At 50.2% G+C, this 23,336-nt stretch overlaps 1 long non-coding RNA gene across 5 annotated transcripts; it reads left to right on the top strand.

The window, feature by feature from the left end:
* The first annotated feature begins 1,539 nt into the window (after positions 1 to 1,539).
* On the top strand, positions 1,540 to 22,043 carry LOC132668970 (uncharacterized). Of its 5 annotated transcripts, none has more exons than XR_009605909.3 (5): positions 1,540 to 1,720; positions 6,705 to 6,856; positions 16,486 to 16,584; positions 17,145 to 17,500; positions 18,930 to 22,043. It is a non-coding gene; the product is annotated as an uncharacterized LOC132668970 (long non-coding RNA). The 5 variants fall into 5 exon arrangements; XR_009605910.3 differs by having other exon boundaries at positions 16,486 to 16,710; XR_013556332.2 differs by lacking the exons at positions 1,540 to 1,720; positions 6,705 to 6,856 and adding an exon at positions 16,284 to 16,403.
* Positions 22,044 to 23,336: the final 1,293 nt, after the last annotated feature.

The following is a 23,336-nucleotide window of genomic DNA, read 5'->3' as shown; positions in this document are numbered from 1 at the left end:
TGTTGATGGGCGTTTTGGGATGTTTCCAGTTTCTTCCTATTGTAAATAAAGCTGCTATGAAAATTCACATACAGGGGCACCTGGGTGGCTCAGTCGGTTGAATGTCTGACTCTTGCTTTTGGCTCAGGTCATGATCTGACCAGAGTCGTGGGATCCAGCCCGGCCTTGGGCTCCATGCTGAGTATGGAGGCTGCTTGGGATTCTCTCTCTCTCGTTCAAATAAAAATACTACTAATAAAAAAAGACAATTCACAGATAATCTTTGTATGAACATAAGCTTTCATTACTCTTGGGTAAATACCTAGCTAGGCATGGGACGCTGAGTCACACGGTCGATGTATGTTTAACTTTTTAAAGAAACTGCTAAACTGTACTCAACATGGTTGGATCATTTCATTTCAACCATCAGTAGAAAAAAAAAAATCCCAGTAGTTCCATATCAACACTTGACATAATTAGTCTTTTTCATTTGAATAGATTTTCTTAATGTTTATTTAATTTAATTTTATTTATTTGGGGGGGGGGCACAAGTGAGTGAGGGACAGAAAGAGAAAGAGAGGGGAGAGAGAGAGAAGTGGGGCTCACCTGAAGCAGGGCTTGAGCTCACCAGTGTGGGACTCAAAGTCACCAAACATGAGATCATGATCTGAAGTCAGACACTTAACGACCGAGCCACCCAGGCGCCCCAGTCTTTTTGATTTTAGACATTCTAACAGGTGTGTAGTGATATCTTATTGTGGTTTCATTTACATTTCTCTAATGACTAATGACATGGAGTGTTTTTTTCATGTGCTTAGTTGCCATCCGTGTATCTTCTTTGCTGAAGTGTCTGTTCAAGTCATTTGCCTGTTATCATTATAATTATTATCATTATTTTAATTTGCTCAGTTTTTTTATTAAATTTTTTTTTAATGTTTATTTATTTTTGGTGGAGAGGGAGGGAGAGAGAAGACAGAACGCAAGCAGGGGAGGGACAAAGAGAAAGGGAGACACAGAATCTGAAGCGGGCTCCACATTCTGAGCTGTCAGCACAGAGCCCGACAGGGGGCTCGAACCCACAAAATGGGGGATCCTGACCTGAGCCGAAGTCAGACGCTCAACCAACTGAGCCACCCAGGCACCCCTAATTTGCTCAGTTTTAAATGGGTCATTTATTTTCTCATTATTGGGTTTTGAGAGTTCTCTGTATGTCCTAGATACAAATCCTTTATCAGATATCTGATTTGCAAGTATTTTCTTCCAGTCTGTGGCTTATCTGTTTATTCTCTTACCACTGCCTTTCAAAGAGCAGAAGTTCTTATGTTGCTCAAGTCCAATTTGTCATTTTTTTTCCTTGTATCAATCGTGTTTGGTGCCTATCTAAGAAATCTTTGCCTAACCCGAGGTCACAAAGATTTTCTCCTATGTTTTCTTCTAAGGCTTTATCATTTTAGGTTTTCCATTTAAGTCTATGATCCATTTTGAGTTAATTTTTATATTTGGTACAAAGTTTGGATAACAGGTTTTGTTTTGTGTTTTGTTTTGTTTGGCACGCAGATACCCAATTGTCCCGGCACCCACTTGTTGAAAAGACTCTTGTTCCTCCACTGAATTATCTTGGAACATTTGTCAAAAATCAATCGACTGTTTACACATGGGCCTATTTCTGGACTCTCTTCTGTTTTGCTATTTGCCTGTCTCGAGGGTGATGCCACACTGCCCTGGTTCCTGTAGCTTTATGGTGAGTCTTGAAAGCAGGAGGTAATGTTAAGTCCTCCAGCTTTTGCTTATTTGTTTGTGTTCCAAACCGTTTTGGCTGTTTTAGGTCCTTTGGACTTCCCTGGAGGTTTGAGAATCGACTTGTCCATTTCAACCAAAAATCGCCTGCTGGGGTTTCGGCTGGGATTACATTGGATCTATATGTCAGTTTGGACGGAACTGACATCTTAGCAATACTGAGTGTTTTGATACACAAAGATGGCATATCTTCCCATTTATTTACGTATGCTTTAATTTCCTCTTAGCACTATTTTGTAGTTTTCACTGTACAGCTCTTGCGTATCTTCTGTCGGGCTTATCTGCGTTGAATACTTTTAAAGACTTAAATTTTTTTCTGATTTATTTATGTACATAATCTCTACACCAACATTCATGACCTCAGAATCAAGAGTCACATGCTCTTCCAACAGAGCCGGCCAGGCGCCCCTGTATTTATTATTTTTAGATGCTATTTTAACTAGTACTTTTCTTGTTTTTGTTTTTGTTTTTTTATTTTTTACTACTAGTACTTTTTTTTTTTAAGTTTGTTTATTTATTGAGAGAGAGAATTGAGCGGGGGAGAGGCAGAGAGAGAGAGAGAGGGAGAGAGAGGATCCCCAGCAGGCTCTGCGCGAGCAGCACAGAGCCCGAGGCGGGGCTCGAACTCCAGAAACATGAGATCATGTCCTGAGCTGAAATCAAGAGTCGGACGCTTAACCAACTGAGCCACCCGGGCACCCCTTTTTTTGTTTTAAATGTCAAATTCTGATTACCGACACTTTCACTTTCAGGAGCAGGGACTGGATTTGCCTGGCCACCTGAAAACAAGGGAACAGTCAGGCAAGATACAAGAAACAATGTCAAGATGTTGGATATCAGGCAGTGGAGGACAGTACAGCAAACAAATGAGATGAGCTACGAATGCCCCGGATTGCTCCCTGGAGAGCATTTCCAGGCCACAGCAAAGGGACAGTGACCCAGGCAGAGCCCAGCAGTCACCTTGAGTTGAGAAGTTGGATCTGGAAGTCTAAGGAAGCCAAGGTAGCTAGAATTCACAGGGAAGGGACCAGAGAAGAGGGAGCCACACAAGGAAAGTCAGAGTTCCCTCTCGTGTTTAATTGAATATTGATCAGCACGTGTGTGTGAGACGACTGCCCGAGGCTGGGAAAGAGCCCCTAAAGACTAGAAAGAAAAGTACCTAGCTCTACAGGGCTCAAAATATGCCTGTGCCAAAACCAGGGTATAAAACATCCCAACTCATGGGGCATATGAAAGCTCTCGTCTCAGTAGCAGGGAGACTTATCCTACACCAAATGTGACTCTTGTCCTGCCTAATGAAGCTTCAAATCAAGACCTCAAACAATCAAAGTCTTTCCAAGTAACTTAACCATGTCCCAAAACTAATCTGAAGAATAATTTTAGGAATCCAAAAGGATTTTACCCAACAAGTCACAATGCTTAGCATCCAAGCAAAATGACCAGGCGTGCAAAGAAGGAAAATACAACACACAGTGAGGAGAGAGTCCATGCAGACTGAAGAAAGGGTATTAAGGCACCTACATTGTATTCCATAAGTTCAAGTAGCTAAAAGAAACACTGAACATGTTAAGTAGAGACATAAAACATAAAAAAGATCCAAATCAAACTAAAGATGAAAACCCCAGTGTCTGAGGGGGGCGCTTGGGTGGCTCAGTCAGTTGAGCGTCCAACTCTTGTTTTCAGCTCAGGTCATGATTTCACAGTTTGTGAGATCGAGCCCCGAGTCAGGTTCTGCACTGACAGCATGGATCCTGCTTGGGATTCTCTCTCTCTGCTCCTTTCCCCCTTACGTGTACACATGCAGGCGCTCTGTCTCTTTCTCAAAATAAACCTTAAAAAGTCAATGTAATTCACCTTATTGGCACCCTAAAAGTGAAAAACCGTATAATTATTTCGCTAAGTGCAAAAAAAGAACATTTGAAAAAATCTAACATTCATTCCTAATGAAAATGCTCAATAAATTAGGAAGAGAAAGGAACTTCTCAACCTGATTAAGGACATCTGTAAAAATCCACCGCTGGGGCACCTGGGTGGCCCCAGCGGTTGAACGTTTGACTCTTGTTTTAGGCTTGGGTCATGATCTCATGGTTTGTGGGCTTGAGCCCCACATCGGGCTCAGTGCTGACCACACAGAGCCTGCTTGGGATTCTCTGTCTCCCTCTCTCTCTGCCCCTCCCCTGCTTTCTCTCTTTCTTTCAAAAAAAACTTTAAAAAAAAAATTTTTTTTTAACTTTTTTTATTTATTTTTGAGACAGAGAGAGACAGAGCATGAACGGGGAGGAGCAGAGAGAGAGGGAGACACAGAATCGGAAGCAGGCTCCAGGCTCTGGGCCATCAGCCCAGAGCCCGACGCGGGGCTCGAACTCACGGACCGCGAGATTGTGACCTGAGCTGAAGTCGGATGCTTAACCGACTGAGCCACCCAGGTGCCCCCCCAAAATTTTTTTTTAATGCTTATTTATTTTTGAGAGAGAGAGAGAGAGAGAGAGAGAGACAGAGTGAGAGTGGGGGAGGAGCAGACAGAATCTGAAGTAGGCTCCAGGCTCTGAGCTGTCAGCCCAGAGCCTGACGCAGGGCTCGAACTCACAAACTGTGAGATCAGACCTGAGCTGAAGTCGGACCCCTAACCGACTGAGCCACCCAGGCGCCCCTCTTTTTCTCTCTTTCAAAATAAAAAAACTTAAAAAAAAAATTCCACAGCTAACATCTTAATGGTGAAAGACTGAAGGCTTTCCTCCCAAGATCAGAGACAGGACAAGGCTGTCCACTCTCACCATTGCTAGTCAACATCGTGCTAGAGTTTGTAGCTAGCGCAGTCAGGCAAGAAAAGGAAATAAAAACATCCAGACTGGAAAGGAAGAGTCCGGTCGGCTGCGCCTGGACCGCAGGCTTTTCTGAGCCTCTAGGGGGAATGTCAGTTTGTGTGCGCACACACATGCATATCTGTGCGTGCAGTATTGTATTGGTGCATGTGGCACCTTGTTCCTTGGAAATGTGCCTCGGAACTGGGGAACGGAGAAATATACCTCCACGATTTGGCAGACGTGACCCGTGCAACCCCTATGGTTTCTCCTAGGTCTCCGGGTTTCTCTTAAAGTTTCAGACGGTTTTTTGCACTTTATAATATTTGTGCTATTTTAATAAGGAAGCAGTATTTTAGGTGGCTTATGTCCAACCAGACATTACAGTGGGGGCAAGGAGGGTCACGTTTATCTGAATTCCAGGACCCCGGCCACCTGGATGGTGCAAATACCTTCTTGGGAGGCGCGGGCTTGCAGGGAGAATGAGCCCACAATTCACAGCACGTGCGCGTAGGCTACGAGCAAGCGAGCAAGCAAGACATTGGGCACTGACCTCATTTCTCCAATCCTCACTTTGCCGCCCTTTAAAGGAGGGATAAGAATCTCTTCGTGGCCTCCGGCTCAGGATTGGTGAGGTATTGGTAACAGGTGAAAGTGCTCTGAGGGTCCGCTTTCTTCTTGCCCAGAGGTGGACTGCGAGTCCTTGGCCGGCCCCCGTGTGTTCTGTTCCTTGCAGGTTGTGAGGGGCTTCTCTGAGGGAGGCCCGGGCCTCCTACCCGCCCCAGCACTGGAGGCCTCAAGGGCACTGAGGCCCAGGCTGTCCCACCATCAGGTCTTTGGAGATGCTCCAGTGATTCCACAGATATTTAGGGATGGCAGTTTTGAGGAACAATCTGAGAAACGTCTGTGCGGTAAGCGGAACCAAGCCGCCCCCCCTCCCCCAAACATCCGCGTCCTAATCCCCAGAACCTGTGAATTGTTAGCTTACGTGGAGGTAGGGAATTAAGGTTACTATCAGCTGATCTTAAGAGGGAAAGATTATTTTCAATTAGCTGGATGGGCCCAATGTGATCACAAGAGTCTTTAAACATGGGAGAGGGAGGCAGGAGCAGAGAGGGAGAGAGGTCTGAGGAAGGAAGCAGAGTCAGGGCGGAGCAGTCTAAGGACTTGATCTGCTGTTGTTGGCTTTGAAGACGCTGGAAGAGACCCCGAGCCAGGGAGTGCAGGCGCTAGCTGCTAGAAAAGGCAGGGAAATGAATTCTCCCCTAGGGTGCCCAGAAGGAATACCGCCTTGTTGACACCTTGAGTTTAGGGACCCAGGTCAGACTTCTGACCTCTGGAACTGCAGGTAAGACATCTGTGTTACTAAGTTTGTGGTCGTTTGCTACGGCAGCAGCAGGAAAACGAATATATTCCAGAAGCTACTGCCCTGCCAGCTCTCTGCCTGTACTGGAAACGCCAGCAGATTCATGGGCACGGACTCCATCTGTTGGGCTTCAAGTGCATCGATGCACTTGAGAGTGGCCCTGAGGCCCTGCGGGCCTGTGGGTAATCAGGAAGAGGTGCTGGCCGGCCTGCGAGGAGGCCAGACCTCCAGCCGGGTCCCAGACTCACCCGGAGCCCCAGGAGGGAGCAGGCCTGCCACCTGCGTGGGGAAAAGGGCACTGACTGGACGGCCTGAATCTAAACCCTGGATCTGCCCTTTGTTGGGTGTATGATTGTGGGCAAGATACTTAGCTTCCCTCTTTCTCTGTTTCCTTACCTGTGAAATGGGGATAACAGTACATACCTCACAATATTGTTAGATTAAGTGAGTTCGTGCAGAAAGTTTGGAACGATGCCTGACGCATAAAGCTCAAAAAAAAAAAATGTGTTAATTAGTGTTATTTGTATTAAGATGACATGAAAGGGCTGGTGTCTTTAGGTGATGAACGGTCTAGTGGGGAGACCGGAGCGGGATGGGGAGCACGAAGCAGGAGGGAGGGATTCTTTCTCTGGGGGTCGGGGGCTCAGGAAAGGATGGATAGAGGTCCACTGACGCTTGAGCTGAGCTTCCCCGTTGCACAGAAACATTTCTGTTCCTTTAGTCATTCAACAAACCTTGATTGAGCCCCTCCTTTGTGCCAGGCACTGCGCTGGGGGCTAGGAATACAGCTGTGAACCAGACAAAGTCCTGCCTGCATGGAGCTTACAGTGTGATGGACGGCTCTGGCGACAGGGACCAACAAAGAAATGCAAAAGATCAGGGGGCCCAAGTGCTCTGATGGAAACCACAGTGGGTAAGAGGGGCGAGGTGTGGGGGGGGGGGCACTTTATACTGGATGGTGGAGGGAGCAGTGAGCCATTCTAATGGGGTAAGAGTGAATCCCGGAGTTTCACATACCAGCACCGCCACCGCTGGGAGGCCTTGAACAAGTCACTTGTCTCTGTGCCTCAGTTTGCTCATCTGCAGCGTCAGGATCATAATAGTATCTACCTGCCACAACCGTAGGGTTGTGGAGCGGAGTAAATGAATTAATACAGGTGAAGTGCTTAGACAGTGCCTGGCACGTGGGTAAGTGCTACAAGTGTCTGCTTCTTCTGCTTCCAGTTTTCTAGCAAATGGAACAGCCAGGGTGAAAGTCACGAGGTGGGAAAGGGCTTAGAATGTTGGAGGAGGAACAAGAAGGTCAGGAGTGGACAAAGGGAGTGTGCGGAAGGAAGACGTTAGGAAGGCAGGGGTCTGGGTAGCTACCCCTCCATGGCTAGTCATTATCCAGGGTCAGCTAGGCCCTCTTACTGCTCAGAAGCCTGCCATGGCTCCCCACTGCCTAGTCATGGAATTTCCACCTCCCGGTGTGGTTTTCAAGGATCTCCATGTTTCAGCCTCTTCTCTCTCCTCCAGCGTGATTTGCCTGCCTCCCAATTTTCCATCTGCCCTGCTCACTTGGAGCCTCGGGTCTTCTTCTGGAAGTGCTTGGTGTCTGCTCGCCCAGGCTCTTCCTTTCACCAGGAAGCCTGGAGCCCAGAGAGGGGTATGACTAATCTAAGGCCACGCAGCAGAGTAGGGGCCAAGTCTGGAGCCCAGGTTTTCATAACGGAACCACAGTTGATAGTTTCCTGGGTGGGTCATTTTAACAGATGTTGTGTGTATCACAGTGTGATTTGAGTTGAGGAAAGGGCGAGAGGCAGGGAATGAGGAAGGTGGAATCCACTAATGGAAATTCTCCTCAAAAACATTTGTGTCTGGTCCCCTTTCATGCTCAGCACACTGTTCCTCAGAAACAGAAGCCATTTGTGAGGCTGGGACACAGGGAGTAGACCACATTGTCTGCCTTTGCTTGTATCTATCCATTCCTTCCCTGGGAGAGCCGGAGATCCCCATCTGCTAATGGGCTGTTGTCCAGGCTCCAGGGTCACGCTTAGGGAGCAATGGCAGAGCCTGTCACAGTGGCCTGAAGAGGAGTGAGATTTAGAAAGGGGGGACTTCTGGGCACCTGGGTGGCTCAGTCGGTTAAGCATCTGACTTCGGCTCGGGTCGTGATCTCTCAGTCTGCGAGTTCGAGCCCCACGTCGGGCTCTGTGTTGACAGCTCAGAGCCTGGAGCCTGCTTTAGATTCTGTGTCTCCCTCTCTCTCTGCCCCTCCCCTGCTCATGCTCTGTCTCTCTCTGTCTCAAAAATTAAAAAAAAAAAAATTAAAAAAGTACACTATAGAAAGGAGGGACTCCTCAAGGAAAACGCCACTAACCACTTGAAAATCTGCATTAGTCTATTGGGGCTGCCATAACAAAATACCACAGACTGGGGGCTTAAACAGTAGAAATTAATCTTCTCAAAGTTTGGGAGGCTGGAAGTCCAAGATCAAGGTGCCACAGGGTAGGGTTTCCTCTGTGGCACCTCTCCGTGGTTTGTAGATGGCCTCCCTCTTGCCGCCTCTCACATGGTCTTTTCTCGGTGGGCACACATCCCCTGTATCTCTTGGTATGTCCAAATTTCCTCTTTTGTAAGGATACCAATCAGATTGGATTAGGGACCACAGTGACCGCCTCATTTTAACGGAATCACTTATTAAAAGCCCTATCTTCAGGGCACCTGGCTGGCTCAGTCCGTAGAGCATGAGACTCTTGATCTCAGTGTCATAAGTTCGAGCCCCATGTTGGGCATGGAGCCTACTTAAAAAAAAAGAAAAGAAAAGAAAAGAAAAAGCCCTATTTTCAAATAGACTGACATTCTGAGGTACAGGGTGGGGGTTGGGATTCAACATGTAAGTTTTGGGGGGGACACAGTTTAGCCCATACCAAAACCAAACGCCAGTCAATACTCAACCCTGGGCAGGACTGCAAGGACTGAGGACTCCCAGGAGGGGGGCATCAAGAGTTGGGCATTCTGGGAAAGTTGCCTGGAAGAGAGAAACTTGAACTTTTGGTCAAAGGGAAGAAGGCATTAACCAGGGCCTGGAAACACATGCATGATGTGTCCCTGGGGTCTCGGGGCTGGTGGCTGTTCCAAGGGGTGAAAGCAAGGGGGAGTTAAGCTGTGAAGGGCCTGGGAGGGCAGGAGAAGGGCTTGGGCTTGATTGTATGGGGCCACTGATGATATTTGGAGCACAAGAAAGATGGTGGCTGTGCTTTAGGCCAGAATCAGGGAAATGACAGATTCATGGTTCTCAAACTTGAGCACGCATCAGAATCACCTGCAGGGCTGGTGAAACCAGGTTGCTAGACTCACCCTTCAGGGTTCCTGATTCAGTGGGTCTGGGATGGGGCTTGAGAATTTGCATTTCTGACAAGTTCTCAGGGGATCCTCTAGTGCTGTCTGTGTATCACCTTGTGAGGACCCCTGGGAGCTTTGCTAGAGGACAAGAGTGGCGGTGGGGAGTGGGCAGACAGGGGTATATTTCATCTTCCAAAGCGTCCGAGGCACAAGCAGTGGGAAGTCTCGCCCCCACCAACTGCCATGCTTCACCGACAGGGAAACTGAAGCCTCGAAGGTGATGGCTTTAGTACTGGGTATTCCTGGAACCTCGGGCGCCTCGAACCTGGCATCTGGCACCTCATGCAGGAGGGCTCACTGGGGCACCTGCTTCTGGGTGTACTGAGCTAGGGAAAACAGGTCCCAAAGAGCTGGGTTTCTCTGAGTGTGAGACAGACAGCTGGCTAGGGAGCCGGAGCAGAACTAGCAGAAGGCGGAGCTTTCCTGCAGCTCTGGGGGCCAGGCGCGCCGTGGTCCCGCCCCGCCCCTCCACAGACTCCGCCCAGTCTGGCCCCGCCCCTTGCACGGCCCCGCCTCCCCGCTGGGTAGTGTCCTCACCCCGGTGCGTTGAATGTGGCCGCCTGCCTGGCTCCGCTGGTCTGGCTGAGTCAGGCTCCGGCTGCCAGCATAGTGACCCCGGGACAGCTGAGAATGGAGACTGGCGACAGACAGGAGAGAGAGGAAGGGGTGTGGCCAGGTTGGGGAAGGAGTGCTGGACCAGGAGCCAACCGACCAGTCCCATGGGGGTGTCATCTTGAAGGACCGTATGACCTAAAAGAACTTGTTGAACCTCTCTGGGCTGCATTCACTCGATGAAAACACAGTAGACTCAGCGTGCGCCAGGTGCTGGGATGTGGTGGTGAACAGGACCCACGTGGTTTACAAGCTCTGGTTAAGGGTGTGACCACTGAATCCCAGCTTTCCACCCTACTGACTGGGCGACCTTGGGCAAGATAATCAACTTCTCTGTACTTCATTATCCCCTCATCTGTAATTTGGGAGTAATACCTACCTCCTAGGGCTGTGGGGGTTAAATAAATGTGCACTTGTAAAATCCTAGGAATAGTGTCTATTAAGCACTATTATTAAGTGCATAAGAATCTTCATTATTAGCTAATGCTATCTTCAGGCTCCCTCCTGGAGCTTGTATTCACTGACTTTAATTTAAAATTTCTGGGGGCACCTGGGTGGCTCAGTTGGTTGAGTGTCTGACTTCAGCTCAGGTCATGATCTCACGGTTCATGAGTTCGAGTCCCACACCGGGCTTGTTGCCGTCAGCCTGTCAGCACAGAGCCCACCTTGGATCCTCTGGCCCCCTCTCTCTCAAAAAAATAAATAAAACATTAACCTTTGCTAGGGAGCCTGGGTGGTTCAGTCAGTTAAGCATCCGGCTCTTGATTTTGGCTCAGGTTGTGATCTCACAGTTAGTGAGATTGAGCCCTGCACTGACAGTGTGGAGCCTGCTTGGAATTCTCTCTCTCTCCCTCTCTCTCTCTCTCTGCCTGTCCTCCCCCACTCTCGCTCTCTCAAAGTGAATAAACTTTAAAAATTATTAAAAATAAAATTTCTTTATCATTATGAACCTATAAAGAAAGAACATAAACACTATGTCCCCATCACCCTATTTTAGGAATTAAGCATTATAAATACATTCCTTCTACTCTAACTTTAGTCACACCTTCATATCCCTTGCCCCTGAAGCCTCTAGAATATCCTGCCTCCAACCCATCCTCTACAGGGCTCCTAGTCTGTGACAGATCCAGATAGGAACCAAATTGGACCCTGCCATGACTCTGCTTGAAAATTTCCACCTATAAGATAGAAAACCCCCCTTGACATCCAGACCCTTCACTTCTCATCCTCACTGACTCTTCCTGTTCGGTCTTTGCCACCCAAGACCAAAGTTCCTCTTTCCCTTCTTCTTCTTCTTTTTTTTTTTTTACTGGGGATTTATTTTTGAGTGAAAGAGAGTGCGAGCAGGGTAGGAGCAGAGAGAGGGAAACACAGAATCCGAAGCAGCCTCCAGGCTCCAGGCTCCGAGCCATCAGCACAGAGCCTGACGCGAGACTCGAACTTACAAACTGTGAGATCATGACCTGAGCCGAAGTCAGACGCTTAACCGACTGAGCCACCCAGGCGCCCTTCTCTTACCATTTCTTAAGCATCCCTGTTCATTGTATGTGTTGGCCCCTCTGCCTGGGGGTCCTGTGCATCCCTTCTCTCTCTTTCACTCATTCTAGGAGGAGCATCATCTTTTGATTCCCCACCCCCCCCCCCCAGGCTCCTGAGCAGGGTCCCCTTGGTGTGGGTGTGTGTCCGTGTGTCCATCCTCCCCTAGACTGTAAGCTCCTGGCAGCAGGCCCTCTGCTGACTCATTTTCATCTGCTCCTAGTAAAGGAAAGGCACGCACCACACTACATCGTTGGAGTTGACTGTATGGGGCACTGTGTGAGGGTATGGTAGGTGTGGTCACGCAGCGACTCCAATGCCATCATTTTCACGGGGAATTACAGTCCACCAGCAGTGAAACCGCTGAGGAAGAACACAGAGGTCATTAAATGGAGTCCCCGTTTTAAAGGCATGCCAGCACAGTGTGATTCCCCACCGTGCCCCGTCCCCGTCCCCAGCCCGTTCCTGCTCCATCCCTGTCTCCTCTCCCTGAGGACACTGGGTTCCTCATGATGAGTGGACATTCCCCAGGGACTAAGATGTAGGACGTGCAGTGACTTCGTGGCGGATCCAAGAGGCTTGTGGTTTTGTGGAAACCAAGTGGATGCCAAGCCTGGCCCCAGAAAGCCTAGGTTCTAGAAGCAAAGAAGAGATGCTTCCGGAGCAAGGGCTCCCAGCCTGTGTCCATCCTGTCAGCTATATTTGTGAAGCCAAACCTCTTCGCAGAAAGAGGGGAGCCTAAGTCCCCGTTTAAGTACATTGGAAATAGACCAGTAAGTGCCTCAGACTCCAGGGAGGGAGCTGGGCACCTGGGGGAGGAGGAGAGGGACACTTCTGTGCCTCTATGGCCATTTTGAGTTTTGTACTGTAGTCACATCTGATCTATTTAAAAAAAAAAAAAAATGAAAGGGGCGCCTGGGTGGCTCAGTCGGTTAGGCGGCCGACCTCGGCTCAGGTCATGATCTCGCCGTCCGTGAGTTCGAGCCCCGCGTCGGGCTCTGTGCTGACAGCTCAGAGCCTGGAGCCTGCTTCATATTCTGTGTCTCCCTCTCTCTGACCCTCTCCCGTTCATGCTCTGTCTCTCCATGTCTCAAAAATAAATAAACGTTAAAAAAAAAATTAAAAAAAAATAAAAAAAAATTAAAAAAATAAATGAAATCATATGTTGGCTGGTAATCCGAAGAGTCAGGTTCTAGTACTGCAAATACCAATTACTGGTCTGCTCACCTTGGTCTCTCTGAGCCTCACTTTAATAACCACCCAGTTCTCAGCTCAAAGAGTAGGCACAAGGAAGACCTTTGTAAACTCAGTGGGGCTGGGCGCACTTAATTATTATTTACTCTTCATACGGCTCGTCCCAGCTGACAATAACCGAGCCCTTCTCCTCTATGGCCACAGTGTATGGGTCTCTCCACACAAGTGTGGGTGTGTATGTCTGGGCCTGAGCGGGTAGGTCTGGGTGTGTGCACTTCCGGACATGTCAGGGTAGTGTGGGGGATGACTGTGACGTTGGCCATTAGGGGTCCCTGCCCCAAGGATGGCTCCTGATGCAGCAGGACAGGTGACCAAATGAACCACGTCCTCTAACGCTTTTCACCTCTGTGAAAATAGAGGGATGCAAAATGTGGGTGCACAGAGGAGGGGACATAAATTCCCCTCTGTGTGGGTGCACAGAGGAGGGGACATAAAGGGGGCTTTGCACTGGCTGTTCCTCCTGCTTGGAATGCTCTTCCCCCAGGACCCTCTAGGCCCACCCCCTTGCCTCCTTCAACTCTTTGAGGAGATGTAACCTTCTCAAGGAGGCCCACTTGACCACCCCATTTAAGTAGCAACTCCACCCAGCCCTCCCCGATCTCATCTCTGCTTTACGTTTAGCCAAAGCCCTTACTTCCAATAGCAAAGTTACTTACAATTAAACTAACTTAAAACACTGTATATTTCACTCGTTTTACTGGTCTATTTCCCTCCTTAGAATGAAAGCTCCATGACGGAAGGGACAATATCTGTTTTGCTCACTGCTGTGTACCACCCTCCCCCCCGCCCGGGCCTAGAATAGTACCTGGCATAGAGTAAGACAGTCTGTACATATTTGGGAATATGGTGGTGACAGGGTGGTGCTCAGGGGCGGATGGCAGAGAGGCCAGGGCCAAGCCTGGGGAGGTAGCACGAGGTCTGAGACTGCAGCAGGGGAATAAAGGAGCACCTGTGATGTGGGGATCTGATGGGGAGGTGGATGGTGGAGATGGGAACATTCCAGCGGACGCGGGGAGGAACACACGGCCTGGAGCGGGGTGCCTGGGTGGTTCAGTCGGTTAAGCATCTGACTCTTGATTTCGGCTCAGGATATGATCTCGCAGTTTGTGGAATCAAGCCCCGTGTTGGGCTCTGAGCTGGTGGCTCAGAACCTGCTTGGAATTCTCTTCCTTTCTCTCTGCCCCTCCCCCAGCTCATGCTCTCTCTCGCACTCTCTCTCTGTCTTTCAATAAAATAAACATAAACAAACAAAAAAGACATGGGCTGGAGAAAACCTGAGACATTTGGGGAGCTGTTCTCCAAATTCTAGCTCAGTGCCCATCCATTCCCTTTGGTACTATGAGAATCTAAAACTGTTAATTTGGGGGAGGAGAGATTCAGGGGCCCTTCTGGTTTGGGGAAGGTGATGGTGGACACATTTGCGAAGACCAAAGGCCACCAGCAGGTTCCTTGCCTATGAGAGAATACCTGGGGTGGGGGGGGGGGTTGGGGGTGGGAGTTGAGACATGTTTACAGGGGAGGAGGCACCAGGAGTCCCTGTGACGTTGGTGGCTGGATTATAGACTCGGGTGAGAGCAGAGATGTTTCTATGAACATGAAGAACAGAGCGCAAAGCCCAGGTAGAGGGCGCTCTTGGGACCAGAGGCCAGAGAAGAAATGGACCAGACACTGAAGCCAGGATGGGAAGGGCCTCACAGGGCAGGTCAAGGAGTCAGGAGAGAATCCTGGGGGTCCGGAGAACACAGGAGTACCTGGAACTGAGAGTAGGAGGTGGCAAACAAAGGAAGGAAGCTATATTTGGGAAGAATCGCTTCTCAGGGGTCTTTACCAGTCTTTACTGAAGGGGGGTGGGGTGGGGGGAAGCATGCTCTCTAAGGCTTATAGACAGAGGGGGGCAGAGTAGCCATTTCACTTTCGTGGCCCGTTCATTTACTTTATCACACACTTAATGTTTCTGGACTCTAGGCTGGGGTCTGGGGGATGCCATGAGGAATCAGTACTGAACTTTGACCCTATGCAAGAGAGCGGGTACCCTGGGAGAGATGTGACGGCTCCAGAGAGGCTGTGGTTACGCCCAGCTGGGCAACCAGGGAGGACTGCCTGGATAGGAGGCATCTGAGCTGGGCGCCGAATAATGGTCAGGGGTTTGAAAGTCGGCTGATCCGTAAGAGAGGCCATTTGACTCAGGCACTCCAAAGCCGGGGATTTTGATGTGCGGTATTTCATGTGATTCACCTAGCAACTCTCAGAAGAGGTTGATCTTGGGACCAAATCCAGAGAGGGTAAGTGCCCGGCCCTAGGTCACCAGCCTGAAAATAGCAGTTGATTGGAACCCAGGGCTGTTGGACTCCCGGCCAAGTGCTCACCCTGCGAGTCCACAGCCGCCCCTGGTTATTTGGAGTTCTTTTCACTGCTGCTTTCCAAGCTGCTACGGAGGAGTTGCCGGCTAATCTCCAACCCCCAGGATCTTGATCTGCCTCTGCCTGACCCCGGAGAGGATCCAGGACACAGGCCGATGACCCGATCTCGGCTCCTCAGTGGTTGGCCAAGGGCAGGTAGTGGCCAGGACGGAAAAAGTTTGTCAGACTTTGAGTCCGAGGGCTTGTGGCCGGTTCCGGCTGTGCCATTAATGTCCTGGCTGTACAGCCTTCAAAGCACTTGACCTATCTGGGCCCTTCAAGTCTCCTTCACTGTCAAATGGGGGCGCGGTTCACCCCAGTATCCCCCGCCTTCAGGGAGTCAAGAAACTGAGGACAGAGGGGGCACGGCCGTCCCAGAGAAGAGTTCACTGTTATTATTTGGAGGGACTGGGGGTTGCCTGCACCGCTAGAGTGATTAAGGGAATGTTACCAGACTGCCTCCTGCAAAGCCGACCTTCTCGGAGCCCTTACCAGGCTCGGAGCTAAGTGCTTTCCGCACCGTAATTCACTGAGTGGCGCATGGATTGGAAAACACTGGAAGGCGCGCTATCATCAATATGTATGGTCTGTGAAGATGATGATGATAAAGCCGTCTCGCAAAGCATTGTAATTAATGGACTCAGAAGTCTTTGAGAGCAACTGAGAGCTTTGCAGACTGTGTGTCCTAGCCCGTTGGCACAGCCCTGGTCCTTCCCTTCCTTCATCTGAGCGACCGACGTTCTCAGTGTAAAGGCAGCCAGCTCCCCACCCTCGGCCCCCCACCCCTGGATGAGGTATTTCGGCCCCAAGCCAGGCCAGCTCTGAGATTCCTATTCCCGGGCAGTGCGGCTACGGCCCCAGGAGGACAGCCAACAAGGGGCCCGGCAGCTTATCGCTCTGCGGAGACTCTCCAGCGGGCAGACTGTCTCCACTGCTGCTGAGCCAAGCTGATAATGAGGACAGACCCTTGTGTTTACTGTGGCTGGGAGAGTGGGGCCTCCTGGGGGCGGTCCCGGCTCCTCTGGGAACAGACTGTCTGTTTGCTGAGATACCATCGCATTCCTGCAGCCTTGGCCACCCCAGGATGGATGGGGCGGGGGTGGAGGGTGGGGGGGGGGGGTTGGGGTGGGGTGTGGAGATGGGAGAGGAGGAGGAAATATGACAGCTGCCGGCCCTCTGTCCCCCTGGGGCCCATGCTAGGGAGGCTGCCTTTGCACTGGATCCTCCAGGGGTCTATGGTTTTCTGGCCTGATCGTTAAGCCCTTCATACAGGTCATTAATAGCCAACACAGGCCCACTTCACTCTATAGTTTACAAAGTATTTTCTCAACAATGATCTATTTTGTTCTTCCAGGGAAACTTCCATGCAGGTAGTCTGGGGTGATGAAATGTCACGGAAGAGAGATGCCCAGCAAGGCCGGAGCAGAGGCCCACGGCACGGCCAGACACCGGGGTAGGCGTTGAATGAGCCCCAGCTGACCAGGCAAACCCACGAAAACACTAACACGGAGAGTGCTTTCTGTAGTAGTGACTGTCAAGAGATTTTAGTCCACTTAATCCTCATGACAGATCGTATGAGGTCGGTGCTGTCACTGTATCCATCTTACAGCTCAGGAAACTGAGGCAGACGCAGGCAGAAACCAGGAGGGCTGAGACTGGAACCCTGGCAGTATTTCTCCAGAATCTCCCATTTACCCACTGAGCTACCCACCCAGCCAGCGTAAAGCCAGCTAATGATAGACAGGGTCCTACCTGGCTTACGAAGGCAGCTGGCATTTACAAGTGCACGGGTGGCCTAGCGGAGGCAAGAACGGGCTTTGGAATTAGGCCTGGATTCCACTCCCCGCACTGACACCAATGAACCCTGAGGCTGACCCTCCCCGGAGTCTGCATTTCCTTCACTGGGAAGTGGAAGGAACACCTGCCTTAGCAGTGGGTGTGAGAAATGTTGGGTGAGAAGGTTCTGGCATATGGCAGATTTTCATTAAACGATTACTTTTATTACTTTGACAGATGAGCTGGGGAGGTGGCCTGCTCCAAACTGAGACTTGAGAAGGATCTCTCTTAAAAGAGAGGCCCAATCTTCCTCGGCTATGGGGGCGCAGAGGAGGGGTGACAGCTAGCTGAGGGGATCTGGTGGCTTCAGAGGACACAGCACGAGCAAGGGGTTGGGACTCTGGCTTCAGAGCTCAGCAGACTCGAGTTCAAGTTCCGGTATCCAGCACGTGCTCACTGGGTCTCCTTGGGGAGTCGCTTAACTTCTTGGAGTCTGTGAAATGAGGACGCTGAGAGTACCTTCCTCGTAGGGGTGAGAAGAATGGGTGGAATCATTCAGGGAAAGGAGTGCTGGGCACACCGGCTGGCACATAGTAAGTACTCAACAAAATGCTGCCATCAGTGGGAGTGGGGGTGGGGGTGGGGTGGTAGACAGAGGAATGGCCCCAGCAAAGGGGTCCATGTGCTCGAACCTGGAACCTGAGAATATGTTACATTACATGGAAAGGGGGATTGTGGATGCTGGTAGACTGGAGGTAGACCGCTGACCTTGAGCTGGGGAGATTATCCTGGCTTGTCAATGTGGACCCACTATAATCACCAGGGTCCTTACGAGTGGAAGCAGGAGGGAGAGAGAGAATTAGTGTCAGAGTGATATGAGGAGAAAGACTTCCCAGGCCATTCTTGGCGCTGAAGATGGGTGAAGGGGACGTGAGCCAAGGAACACGGGCTGCCTCTAGAAGCTGGAAAAGTTCCCTCCAGCCCCTGGAAAGGTGTGTGGCCCTTCCAACGCTCTGATTTTAGCCCAGTGACACCCGTTTTGGACTTCAGACTTCCCAAACCATAAGGCAATAAAATTTGAGTTGTCCTAAGCCACTAAGTTTGCGATCATTTGTTATAGCAGCAAAAGGAAACTAATACAGGCTGTGAGTTGGTCCTTGGAGACCGGCCAGATGGTAACAGGCAGAGGTGGGCCTCAGACACACAAGAAGAAGAAAGTGTGCCCTACGGCCGTTAGGCTAGAAAGCACAAAGCATCTTTGAGGCCCGGTGGGAAAAGTCTGTTGGCCTCCCTCTTTGCAAAAATGGACACAGTTCTCCATCCTTGCCCATATCCTCTTTGCAGTGTGACTAGGCAGCTCTCCTCATCAAGAGATGGAGTCTGCTTCCCCCATACCTCGAATCTGCACTTGGATCTATGGCTCGCATAGACAAGTTCTGAGCCTGGGCTTCAAGAGGTTTTATGTGCTTCTGCACGCCCTCTTGCGGTTTTTGAAACCCTGCCTCCAGTCTATGACCGAGGTCAGGTGTGCCAGGCAGCTCTAAAATGATTCCCAATGGGGCGCCTGGGTCGCTTGGTCGGTTAAGCGTCTGACTTCGGCTCAGGTCATGATCTCACGCTCCGTGAGTTCGAGCCCCGCGTCGGGCTCTGTGCTGACAGCTCGGAGCCTGGAGCCTGTTTCAGATTCTGTGTCTCCCTCTCTCTCTGCCCCTACCCTGTTCATGCTCTGTCTCTCTCGCTCTCAAAAATAAATAAACATTAAAAAAAAATTAAAAAAAAAATAAAATAAAATGGCTCCCCATAATCCCCACCTCCTGAGATTAATGCTCTGTGTCACCTGCTCCCATTGAGTGTTGGCTGGGCCTGGTGCCTCGCTTCTCACAAATAGAATGCCACAAAAGACATGAGTCGGCCCTTCTGAGATCAGCTTACACAAAGAAAGACTGGGTCGGTTCCATCTTGCTTTCCCTTTCTTGTTCTCTTGCTGGCTTGCTTTGAGGGAATCCGGCTTCTGTGCTGCAGGTGTCTATGGAGGACTCCACGTGGCAAGGAAATGATGCCTCTGGCCGAGGGCTAGCAAGGACCCGAGACCTGCCAAAATCCACGTGAGTACGTTTAAAAGCAGATCCACCACTGGAGCCTCGAGGTGACCAAAGCCCTAGTCGATGCCTTGACTCTAGCCCTGTGAGAGTCTTTGAGCCGAAGACACCCCCGAGGGGCATTAGGCTTCCTGATCCCCAGAGACCGTGTTTGTGGTTTTTAGTTGTGTAACTTGTTACGCAGCTATGGATAACTAATACACCATCAGATGAGTCTGCTGGATGATGAGTGACAGGTGGCCCGGTCACTTCCTTTCACCCAGCCAGACAACCGCTGGATGTGAGAGTGAGGCCATCCCAGACCAACTAGCCCTTAGTCAACCTGTCAGCTGCTTGCAGACGTGGGGTTGGGCCAAGCCAGGATCAGCTGTGCCTGGCCCAGAGCAGCAGAAGTCCTGCCTGAACTTGGACCCGGCTGCAATGATATACATTGTTGTCTTAAGCTACTAAGCCTTGGGATGATTTTGTACCCAGCAGTAGCTGACTGATACAGCCTGTGTAGCCGGGGCTGTGTGCACACAGTAGGAAATGGGGCTGGGAAGCTGTGCAGGGGCCTAATGTGGAGGCCTTTGCTGCCAGGTTAAGGCATCTGGAGTCTAATTTGCGGGCAGTCGGGGCAGGTTTTGAGCAGGAGAAGAAGGTCATGATCAGAGCTGTGGTTGAAGACATTTCTTGTGGCAGTGGCATGAATTGGAGGCAGCGGGATCATTTAGGGGGCTGCTGTGTCATGAGGCCGATGGGCAGTGACGGAGGCTTGAAATTAGGAAACGGTGAGGAATGGGAGAGAACAGTGGAGGTGGAATCAGTGAAAACCGTTCTGGACTGGGTTGGGGGCCTGGCATTGGGAGAGTGGAATCGACACCCAGGTTTTGTTCCTGGGAGCCTGAATGGTCGGTGGTGCTGTTGACAAAGACGGGGAGATCAGCACGGCGGATAGGGAGATGGGAGGGGCGATTTGGGGTGGACTGAGTGTTCAGTGCTAAAGAGGCCTGGGAAGAGGCTTAGGAGACAATGACTCAAGACTGCAAAGGGAGCTTTATCCCGTCTAGCGTACTGTCAGGTCTCAGATTGGGCAACTGAGAGAGCGTGAGCAAAGGCCTATTTACAAGGGTGTGCGAAGAGTTTGCGCATTGCACAGGGGCGGTGAGTTAGCCTGGGCTACCAATGGTGAATTAGCCTGGGGCTACCCATGGGCTACGAACAGCAGCTGTTATCACCCCCTAGGACTGAGAAGTCCCTAAGGACAGGAGCAGGAGCCAGAACCAGGAGGGGATGTGATATGGAGAGGGCTGCCTTCCAGGGGCTGTGGCCTTTGGTAGAAGATGCAGATGACCCATGGCAGCCCAGCAAGGAGAACACAGGGGAGTAAGTAGCCTGACCACTCCTTATTCCTGCCTGGGAGCACTTGGTGTCCCTCGTTGGCTGAGTCCACCCTGAAGGCAAGGGCAAGGTGGCCCATTGATGGAGTCCCTGCACAGCAGCCTCAAAGGATGCAGAGGGGCCAGAGTAGAGGAGGGTGAGTAGAAGGTACCTGGCCAGATGAAATTTCTGTAGCTTAAGTCAATCGGTGACCCCGGTTCTGGCAAAGGAGATTTGAGGGGATCTCTGCTAGAGAGGGTCTGGGAAAAGGTTCTCGACTGTTAGGAAGGAGACGGCAGAGGAGCTGTTCTTTGTTGTGTCTGATGTGATGGCTGGAACTGCGACAGCCCTCTTGCCACCGTGGGGGAAGCCAGCCGAAGTCAGAACCAACCCACTGAGGACAGAGAAGCAAAGCGATGGAAAGATGGGTCTTTGAGGAACTGCTCTGAGACCGTGTTCTGCCTCTGAGGTTCCTTTTTTTTCCCCCCATGAGATAATAAAGGTTCTTATTGTTAGAACCATTTTGAGCTGGGTTTCCCATTACGTGCAGCTCTAAGTTTCCTAATGGCCAGAGTTGCCATCCACCATCTCCAGGCCCATGGGCGAGCCCTCATGCCTCCCACAGCCTGCAGGCCAAGCTGCCCGCGGGGTTGCACTACAGGCTGCAGGAGATTCAGTGCAGAATCGCAAATGCTTTTTCGGTCTGTGACAAAAGAAAGAGTCAGAAGTGGGAGATAGGCTCTTATCTGCAAATACTACCCTGTAGCTACAGATGACTTCTGACCAGGAAGACAGATGTCCACAGAGGCCGGTGATACAGGGTGGTTGGGGGGCACAGACTGTCATGACCCTGCTGCCAGTCTACGTCTGCTGCCTTCCAACTCTGTGACTTTGGGGAAGTTAGTGAACCTCCCGGAGCCTTGGTTTTCTCCCTGGAGGTGGTGAGGGTTGCATCAGATAGAAGAAGGAAAAAACCAAGAGCTCTCACAGGAATCCCAGACCTGAGAGGCTGCCTTCAAAAGACTTCCTCCCCGCTCTCTCCCTCTTTCTTTCCATTGCTGGGTCGGATGTGAGGGAGGTTGGGAAGGGTCCAAAGGGATATGGGCAAGACAAACCACCCAGACAAAGGGAGGATGTGGGCTCCCAGATAACAGTGACTTGACTTACCGCCCACAAGGGCCCCCACGTGTCTGATGTACGAATGTACGAACGAGTGGAAGAATAAATGGGAAACAAAGAATAAGAAGGTTAGAAAGATGGGGAATTTCACCCACAGAAAGAAAGGTGGATGGAGGGCTTTGTAAAATTCTAACGACCAATACCCAGGATGCAGGTGGCGGATCAGTCAGGAGAGGCTGGGTAACGCGGTGGTAACAAACATTCCCGAATCCCAGTGGCTTTGTAACAACTATGTTTGTTTCCTGTTGAGGCACTGCATGGTGGGTTATTCGAAGTCACTCAGAGATTTAGCTGAGGGAACCTCCATGTTGACATGCTTCTATAATGACAGCAGCAGGGTACAAAGAATGTGGCAAAATCTCCACGCTGGAACTGAGATCACCTGCCCGGCAGTGTTTCACATCACACGTGCTCATACTTCATTGGCCAAAGCCAATCACATGGCCATACTTGAGTGAGTCGGTGGAGAAGCTCGATCCTACGTTCCCAGAAAAGAGAACTGGCAGTTTGTCAGCATTCCTAACCCCCACCATCCGTGGTACCGGTCAGAGGGGTGCTTGGGCTGAATGCAGCTCAGACCTGGCTGGTTTGGCCTGTTTGGTACTTTAATTTTTTTTTTATAATACTTTTTTTTTTTTAATAATTTAATGAAAAAAAATGTTTTCATGTTTACTTTTATTTTTGAGAGAGAGACAGAGTGCGAGCAGGGGAGGGGGAAAAGACAGAGGGAGACACAGAATCCGAAGCAGGCTCCAGGCTCTGAGCTGTCGGCACAGAGCCCGACGTGGGGCTCGAACCCACGAACCGTGAGATCATGACCTGAGCCGAAGTCGGACGTTTAACTGACTGAGCCACCCAGGTGCCCTTATACTTTAATATTTTTTATGGGGTTTCCAATATGTATGACATCAAGATATGTCATATACAAATCTGTATAAGCCTGGCTAAATTTGAAAAATTGGACTCTGTGGTAATAGTCCAGCTGTATTAATTAGGATTAAGTTGGATAGATTATAACAGAAAAACTCAAAATAACAGAAGCTTAAGTAGGATAGCTGTCTCTTATACGAAAGAAGACTGGAGATAAATAGGCAGCCCAGACTGCCTGGATTCAAGAATCATTAGGGTCTTAGGCTCCTTTTTAAGGGGCTCTATTACCTGCTCTGTTATCCTCAGTGTATAGCTCCCATTTGCAAAGATTGCTTCATGGTCCATGGTGGCATGTAGGGCTCCAGCCAGCCCATTCATACTCTGGGCCAGAGAAGGAAAGGTTGAAGGCAAAAAAAGGGTGCCTCCCAGTTGAGTTGGCTCTCTTCCTACTGCCTTCCCAGAATTCCTGCACAAAGCTTCCACTCACATCTTATTGGCCAGAAATAGTCATTTGACTATACCCAGTGCAAGGGAGGCTAGAGATAGTCATGGGACTATGCTCGGGCAGAGGTAGTTTCTTTCTCCAGGATACAATTTGCCCAGCTGAAACTAAATCCTTATTCTGCTATTCAAGAGGAAGAGGGAGAACTGAGGTTGCCGTAGGTACCTGAGTCTTGCCAGGGGGTTGCAGTCCTGATTGTCTGGAGCGGAATAACAGATGCTTCACTTGCACTGGGTCTGAGCTCACCAATTTGCCACAGACTCCACCACTCCCTACTGTCTCCCGACCACTCAGTGTCAGTTACGATTTATCGTCGGGCTTGTGCTGGCTTTGGCTTTCTTTGTGGAATTAATAGGAAAAAGAAATATTTCCCATGTCTCTGTTAAAAATCAGAAGAGTAAAAGACATACCAACAGAGAC

The sequence above is a fragment of the Panthera onca genome, chromosome B3 (genome assembly GCF_046562875.1).
Source record: "Panthera onca isolate mPanOnc1 chromosome B3, mPanOnc1 haplotype 2, whole genome shotgun sequence".
Taxonomy (NCBI): domain Eukaryota; kingdom Metazoa; phylum Chordata; class Mammalia; order Carnivora; family Felidae; genus Panthera; species Panthera onca.
Note: the sequence above shows the minus strand (reverse complement) of the source record. Positions and strands in the feature narration are given on the sequence as shown.